At 44.2% G+C, this 8,850-nt stretch overlaps 1 long non-coding RNA gene across 1 annotated transcript in view; it reads right to left on the bottom strand.

The window, feature by feature from the left end:
• Positions 1-951: 951 nt before the first annotated feature.
• The window catches only part of LOC140454343 (uncharacterized), a 50,314-nt gene continuing 42,415 nt past the window's right edge, over positions 952-8,850 (bottom strand). Inside the window, exons 2-3 of the long non-coding RNA XR_011952681.1 lie at positions 3,261-3,397; positions 952-992 (exon numbers count right to left, since the gene is read on the bottom strand). This is a non-coding gene — a long non-coding RNA (uncharacterized lncRNA). The remainder of the gene's footprint in view (positions 993-3,260; positions 3,398-8,850) is intronic.

Below are 8,850 nucleotides of genomic sequence, written 5' to 3'. Positions count from 1 at the left end.
TGACTGTTTCACCAAATATGAACTGTGGCAGGGGTTTAGGAGCTGTTTTGCAGATGGAAACAATTCTTCATGATGATGTAAATATCATTTTGAATTTATTACACCCTTCAATATGAAGCCACAAGCAAACAGGGTTCACCCAGAGTCAGTTCACAGTGAGCTCCATGGAGACAGTGAGAGCCACAAAACATTTTCATGGAAGTACGAGACACATTTTTCAGGCAGTTAAGACACGTAAGGGACTGAGGAGTCAAAGAAAAATAGAGAATGACCCCGAGATAGAGAGCAGAAAGAAATCTGTGACTTTACTCTTTGCTGTATCTGTCAGCTTCATATTTCTCTGGTTGGTGTATATTTTATATTTCTTCAATGTTGATTATTATTTGAATGATTTTTATCTCTTTGAACTAATCACATATATGCTGCGAGACTTAAGTTGCTGCATAAATGCATTTATTTATGTGGTGATGCAGAATAGTTTCAGAGACCAGTTAAAGTATGCAGTGAAATATCCACTTATAAAAATAATTCAATTGAAGAATAAATGCATGTAGCTGAGAGTCAACATGAGGTGCAGCAGATAGTGGAACGAGGAGTCCACGTGAGGAATGGACCGAAAGGAGAAGGAGGAGCAGCAACATGATAACACTCCTTTCCTCATGGGCAAGGACTGACTCCATCTGAGGGGCAAAATGACAGAGACTGGAGGGGTAAAGCCAGTGGAAAGTGCTGTTAGTAATCAGCAACAATTAGTAGAAAGTGGGACAACAAAAGCAAAACCGAAAAAGGAATTAAATATGCACAAAAGAAAATTCATCCGAAGCAACCAAAAGAGGGCAGTCATCTGAAGCAATCCATTCTCAGTGAGTGAACCAGACACAGATAAAAAACATGTCCTGAGGGAATTATCACTGTTCACTGGGGGCCAGAGTGGAAAAACCAATGACTGGCTCCTGCCCATTCTTCCGCACTGAAGTCTCTGATATATACATCTGGAAAAAGTGGAAAACAAAAGTTCCTGTTATAAAGACTAAATAATGTGATGTGTAAACAGCAAAAAAAACCTGCCTTTTCATTACAAACATATTTTCATCGATAATTTACTTTGCCCATTCACACTGTCTGCCCTGCCCTGAGACTGATATCACTCCACTTCATTATTCATTTCTTTACACAATCTTTGGGAAAGTCGTTGGGAAACTCTAAGGCCCAATTAGAGGGCTTGGTGGCAGATATGATCCGAAGCTTGGGAATGGGGTCGGATATGGTAAATGAGGCGACGTCTTGTACTTCCATGAAAATGTTTTGTGGCTCTCACTGTCTCCATGGAGCTCACTGTGAACTGACTCTGGATGAACCCTGTTTGCTTGTGGCTTCATATTGAAGGGTGTGATAAATTCAAAATGATATTTACATCATCATGAAGAATTGTTTCCATCTGCAAAACAGCTCCTATATCCCTACCTCAGTTCATATTTGGTGAAACAGTCACTTATTTGGTTGTTATATCTGGATCTTTGTAACAAGCACCATAACACCAGATTATAAACTCCATATCTTTATTTTGTCCAAATGTCTTCCTCCCTCCTGCTTTGCATATCCCAGCAAATCCCAATATTCCCTGATCATCCTGTGATTGCAAGAACAAACACAGGCATATTGTCCTCCAAATTCTCGATTTTAAATTCTCACTCGTGTATCCAAAATGTTCCATGTTCTTCCACTGATTTCTTTTTTTTTCGGATTGTGTGAGTCTTGTTGCATAAACTCAATGTGAAAGTGTTCGATGTTCTGCTATGCTGTAAATGTTACCAGATGGTGTGATGGTTTGAAAAAAAATTACAGGCTTTGTTGCAGAAAGTCAAATGAAATGGCGGATAACAATTCCAAAAACAATAGTAAGTCTGATGATTGGGAGCAATTTAGGATCCCGCAGCACATGACCAAGAAACTGATCGGGGAGGGAGAGAATATGAATGCAGCCTTCCCTTGAAGCCAAGATGCCACTTACATTCCCAAGCCATTTCTCATCTCGATTATCACCTCCCCAACAGCACTCACAAATTTATTTGGAGGAATTGTATGGATGTTCATTCCAGTCCTACCAAGATGTAAACTGTCCATCTTGTTGAGTTCGAGCCTGCTCCAGAGCTGGTCCTAATGCCTTGAAACATGCTGCCTGACCTTCTGAACCCATTTTCCAGTCACATGTAAAACCATCCAATTATCCTGCTCGGATTCTGATCAACACGTGGGACTGGCAGTAATTCTGAGAATACTGTTTCCACATCATGCTTTTCAATCTCATTCCTTGCTGCCTCAAATCTGTTTCATGGACCACATCCCCGCATTCCCACCGAGGTCTTTGTCACCAACATGGAGCAATACCTCTGTTGTTTGATCCTCCTGCAGCAGACTTTCCTGCAGCTCTTCTGTGATTTCCTTGACCCTGGTAGCAAGGAGGTTATCATCGCATGCTGAAGGTATGTTTATAACTGTAGAAACTCCACTCTGTTCCCCTAACTAACGAACCCATTATCAGTACTATGTACCGACTCTTCCTACCACCCTGTCCAGCTGACGTGACTCTGTCTGTGTTCCTCTGATGAATTCTTTCCATCACAAGCTTCCAAAGCAGGAAACTGATGTCTGATCTTGACCATCTCAGGGGACTCCTGAGATACCTGGCTGTCATGTTTTTTCCTTATTTACCCATACACACTAACTGTGATGTAGGCACCTCGGTAAATGTGTTATTCCCCTCATCCTCAGCCCCGTGGATGTCCTACAGTTACTCCCATTCTCGAAAAAAGAACTCTATGCACACTGTCACATTTCCAAGAGATATGTTTATATCTGACACTTCGAACCTCCCAGAAACCCACATTCCGCAGGCTGACCATTTCCTTGCTCAGAGACAAAAAAAACTGCAGATGTTGAATTCCAAGGGAGACAAGCAGGAGGCTGGAAGAACACAGCAAGCCAGGCAGTATCAGGAGGTGGAGAAGGCAATATTTTGGGGGTAACTCTTCTTCAGGACTGGGGGTGGGTTTGTGGGGAGCTGCAGATAAAGGGGTTGGCAGGGGCAAGGTGGTGGGGATCGGTGAAGACAGGTCGAGGGTACGACCTGATTGGTCAATGGGAGGAGTGAATCTGGTTGGTGGCTGGGAGGAAGGGTCGATGAGAGGAATGGAAGGGAGGGGGAGGGGCTAGGAAGGGAATCAGGGGATGGGAAAGGGGGTTATTTGAAATTGTCTCACCTGTAAGGACTCTTTGGGGCACTGGAAGGGGGTGGTGTGCTGGTAGGTTTTGCATCATTGGTGAGACAGAGGTTCACCTGCCTCTCCTCCAACCTAGTTTACTGTATCCGGTGCTCCCGGTGTGGTCTTCTCTACATCTGGGAGACCAAACATAAACTTAGTGAACGGTTTGCCAAGCTTCTCGGCCAGGCCCACAGATGCTGACCGGACCTCCCAGTCATAGCCCATTTTAATTCTCTTCCCACTTCCTTTCTGACATGACCATCCTTGGCTTCCTCTACTGCCACAACAAATTAAACTACAAATTAGAGGAACAACACCTCATCTTCCTTCTGGGCAGCCTGCAACATGGAGTACTCAACATTGAGTTCTCCAATTTCAGGTAACCCCCTTTCCTATCCCCGACTCCCTTCCCATCCCCTCACCTCTCCCCTCTAGCCACCAACTGGATTCATTCCTCCCATCGACCAAACAGCTTGTCCTGTCTTCCCCTATCTCCACCAAAACCTCAAGAGAAAGATTTTTTTCAGGGACCTTTCAAACCTCACCACCTTCTGTCTAATCACTTCGCTAATGGGATTTACACAATATAATGTGGTCTCTGTGAAGTGAAGCTGTTTTGATCTTCTTGCTGATCACATTCACTCTCAGAGAGATCAGCCAGAGACACGGTCAGTGCAGTGACCTAGCCTTCCCTGTGTTTCCTGCAGCAGCCTCGTGTCTCTGATGAAGCCAGTTTATAAACCAATCGTGATGTCTGAGCTCTGTCTGTGATATACACGGTGAGGTCACACTTTGACCTGAACAGTTCAAGGGGCCTCACTGTGATCAAACAGGGAGTTACTGAAACCCTCACTATAACGTCCCTCAGCCCCAACACCCCTCCCTATCTCTGTAACCTCCTATAGCACCTAGAATCCTTCCATCTCTGTCACTTCCATTAATCTCTATAAACCTCCCTATCTCTGTAAATTCTGCCAGCCCCTAAACTCTTCCCTACCTTTGTAACATGCTCCAGCCCCTGCACACCTCCCCAGTTCTGCCACCTCCCAGAGCACCTACAACCCTCCAATCTCTGTTCCCTCCTTTAGCCACAACAAGCCTCCCTGTAAACCTGTATATCTGTAAACCTGCTCTATCTGTACACCCCTCATCTCTCTAATGTCCTTGAGAAACTACAAACCTCCCTATCTCTTTCAATTCGACCATCCAACAAAACACATCTTTGTAACATTCTCCAGACACTGCATCTGTCCCTATCCCAGTAATCTGTTCCAGCCCCGACATCCCTTCCTCTTTCTGTGTCACCATCCAGCAGTTACATCCCTCCCTGTATGAGATGCCATCTTGACTATCAACATTATTCCATATCTCTCCAACAGCCTCCAACCCCTATACCACTCCCTACCTCTGTAAACTCCTCCAGCTCCAACACCCCTCGTTATCTCTGCAATTTCCTTCCAGCACCTACACCCTCCTTATCTCCTTATCCCCCTCCAGCCCCTTCACTATCTCTCCAGGATATAGACACTTCAGACAGGACAGGGAGGGAAGTAAAAGGGGGAGAGGAGTTGCATTGCTGTTCAGGGATGATAGAATGGCTGTGCGAAAGGACACTATGGAGGGCTTGAGTAGCGAGGCATTATGGGTGGAGCTGACAAATAAGGGTGCAGTTACATTGTTGGGGCTGTATTACAGGCCTCCCAACAGTGAGCGTGAGGGAGAAGAATGAATAGGTAAACAGATTTTGGAATGATGTAGAGGCAACAGGGTAGTGGTTACGGGAGATTATAATTTTCCCAACATTGACTGGGATACACGTAGTGTCAGAGGTCTGGATGGGGCATAACTTGTAAGAAGCGTCCAGGAGAATTTTTTAGAGCAGTATGTCAATAGTCCGATGAGGAAAGGGGCCATATTGCACTTGGTGTTGGAGAATGAGCCAGGACAGGTGGTAGAAGTTACGGTGGGGGATTTCTTTAGGAACAGTGACCACAATTCTGTAAGTTTTAGAATACTTGTAGACAAAGATGAGAGTGGTCCTAAAGGAAGAGTATTAAACTGGGTCAAGGCCAGTTATATCAAAATTAGGCAGGAGCTGGGAAATGTGGATTTGACACAGCTGTTCGAAAGGAAGTCCACATTTGATATGTGGGAGACTTTCAAAGATAGCTTAAAGTTACTGCAGGGTAGGCATGTCCCATTGAAAGCAAAGGATAGGAAAGGCAAAATTCGTGAACTGTGGATGACAGGAGAAATTATACGACTAACCAAGAGGAAAAGAGAAGCGTACATAAGGTCAAGGAAGCTAAGAAGAGAACAGGCCCTGGAGGAATATTGGAAGAGGAGAACCTGTCTTAAATGATGAATCAAGCGGGCTAAAAGGAGTCATGAAATAGCTTTAGCAAGCAAATTTAAGGACAATCCCAAAGCCTTTTATTCTTATATAAGAAGCAAGCGGGTAACTAAAGGATAATGAAGGAAGGCTGTGTGTCGAACCGAAGAGAATGGGTTAGATTCTGAATGATTACTTTGCATCAGTATTCACTGAGGAGAGGGACATGATGAATGTTGAGATTAGAGATAGATATTTGATTAGTCTGGATTGTGGGAGGAAACCAGAGCAAACCCACGCAGACATGGGGAGAATGTGCAAACTCCACACAGTTCGTCGCCTGAGGCGGGAATTGAACCCGGGTCTCTGGCACTGTGAGGCAGCAGTGCTAACCACCGTGCCGCCCACCGGGCCATGCTAAATTGCCCATAATGATCGGTGCATTAGTCAGAGGGAAATGGGTCTGGGTGGATTACTCTTTGGAGGGTCGGCATGGACTTGTTGGGCTGAAGGGCCTGTTTCCACTCTGGAGGGAATCTAATCTAATCAGTGAGTATAACTGGTTAGGTAGAAGGTTAAAAAAATACTTTAAAAAGTACTCTCTGGTTTACTTCTGGTGCCAAGTTCTAAAGAGGGAAGGAATAAAAGGACAGGGCAGATAAATCAATGGTTGACGAGGTGCTGCAGTGTGCAGGGAGTCACTTTCTTGGAACATTGGGATCTCTTCTGGGACAGAAAAGACTTGTTTAAAAGGATGGGTTTCACCTGAACTAGACCAATATCCTGGTGGGAGATTTGCTCGTTCTATTTCAGGAGATTGTAAGATTCGAGAGAGGTGGGGTGTGGGCTTTCTGAACAACAGTGAAAATAGAAAGAAAGATGACAATGATTCTGAATCAGAAAACAGAACGTTCTTTAGAAAAGACAGTCAAGAACAAGTCAGAGAACAAAGGAACACTGAACAATTAAATTGCATTTATTTCAATGCAAGAGGTCTCATGGATAAGGCTGATGACCACAGGGCATCTAAGAGAACATGGGCCTGGGATGTCATTGCTATCACAGAAACATGGCTGAGGAATGGAAACGTCTGGCAGCTCAGTGTTCTGGGTTTTAGATGGTACAGGAAGGATAGAAAGAGGCAAGGTGGGAGAAGGACTGGCATTTTTGATTAAGGAAAATATTACTCCTGTAATTAGAGAAGGTGTTTCTGAGGGATCATTTAGTGAAAATATATGGGTTCAAATTAGAAATAAGAAAGGGATGATCACCTTGATGGGATTTTACTATCAACGCCCCAATAGTCAGAGGGCAATTGAGAAGCAAATATTTCAAGAGACTTCAAATATAGCTAAGATAATAAGGTTGTAATAGAAGGGGATTTTAATTTTCCAAACATTGTCTCAGACTGCCACGGTATTAAAGGATTTGATGGCGAAGAATTTGTTCAGTTGCAAGAAAATAAATATGTCCCTCTGAGACAGGCAAGAAGTGGTAAGATAAAGGAACCTTGGATGATGAGAGCGCTGGAGCTTCTCGTCAAAAGGAGAAAGGTCGCTTACATAAGGTGGAGGAAGCTCGGGTCAAGCTCAGCTCTACAGGATTACAGGCAGGCCCTCACTTAAAAAGGAGCTTAAAAATGGTCTGAGGAGAGCCAGGAGGGGGCACGAGAAAGGCTTGGCAGAACGGATTAGGGAGAACACAAGTGCATTTTACACTTATGTGAGGAATAAGAGAATGGTCAAAGAAAGAGTAGGGCCGATCAAAGATAGCATAGGGAATTTGTGTGTGGAGTCTGAGGAGGTAGGGCAAGCCCTAAATGAGTTTTTTGCTTCTGTCTTTATGAAAGAAACAAACTTTGTAGTGAATGAAACCTTTGAAGAGCAGTTGTGCATGCTGAAATGGATAGAGATAGAGGAAACTGATGTGCTGAAAATTTTGTCAAACATTAAGATTGACAAGTCGCCAGACCTGGACCAGATTTGTCCTTGGCTGCTTTGGGAAATGAGAAATGCAATTGCTTCGCCACTTACAAAGATCTTTTCATCCTCGCTCTCCACTGGAGTCATACCTGAGGACTGGAGAGAGGCAAATGTAATTCCTCTCTTCAAGAAAGGAAATAGAGAAATCCCAGGCAATTACAGACCAGTAAGTCTCACGTCTGTCGTCTGCAAGGTGTTAGAGGGATAGGATTTATGTCCATCTGGAAGAGCATGGCTTGATTAAATGCAGTTTTCTTTGAGGATGTGACTAGAAAAGTTGATGAGGGTCGAGTTGTGGATGTGGTGTATATGGACTTCAGCAAGGCATTTGATAAGGTTCCCCATGGTAGGCTCATTCAGAAGGTCAGGAGGAATGGGATTCAGGGGAACATAGCTGTCTGGATACAGAATTGACTGGCCAACAGAAGACAGCGAGTGGCAGTAGAAGGAAAATATTCTGCCTGGAAGTCTGGCGTGAATGGTGTTCCACAGGGCTCTGTCCTTGGACCTCTATTGTTTATAATTTTTATTAATGACTTGGATGAGGGGATTGAAGGATGGGTCAGCAAGTTTTCAGATGACACAAAGGTTGGAGGTGTCGTTGATTGTGTAGAGGGCTGTTGTAGGCTGCAGCGGGACATTGACAGGATGCAGAGATGGGCTGAGAGGTGGCAGATGGAGTTCAACCTGGATAAATGTGAGGTTATGCATCTTGGAAGGTCGAATTTGAAAGCTGAGTACAGGATTAAGGATAGGATTCTTGGCAGTGTGGAGGAACAGAGGGATCTTGGGGTGCAGGTACATAGATCCCCTAAAATGGCCACCCAAGTGGACAGGGTTGTTAAGAAAGCATATGGTGTCTTGGCTTTCATTAACGGGGGGATTGAGTTTAAGAGTCATGAGATCTTGTTGCACCTCTATAAAACTTTGGTTAGACTGCACTTGGAATACTTGTTTTGGTCGCCCTATTATAAGAAAGATGTGGATGCTTTGGAGCGGGTTCAGAGGAGGTTTACCATAATTCTGTCTGGACTGGAGGGCTTATCTTATGAAGAGAGGTTGACTGAGCTCGGACTTTTTTCATTGGAGAAAAGGAGGAGGAGAGGGGACCTAATTGAGGTACACAAGATAATGATAGGCATAGATAGAGTCGATAGCCAGAGACTAATTCCCAGGGCAGAAATGTATAACATGAGGGGTCATAGTTTTAAGCTGGTTGGAGGAAAGTATAGAGAGGATGTCAGAGGCGGGTTCTTTACACAGAGAGTTGTGA

Source organism: Chiloscyllium punctatum, chromosome 29, assembly GCF_047496795.1.
Source record: "Chiloscyllium punctatum isolate Juve2018m chromosome 29, sChiPun1.3, whole genome shotgun sequence".
Taxonomy (NCBI): Eukaryota; Metazoa; Chordata; class Chondrichthyes; order Orectolobiformes; family Hemiscylliidae; genus Chiloscyllium; species Chiloscyllium punctatum.
This window is presented reverse-complemented; position numbering and strand designations above follow the sequence as displayed.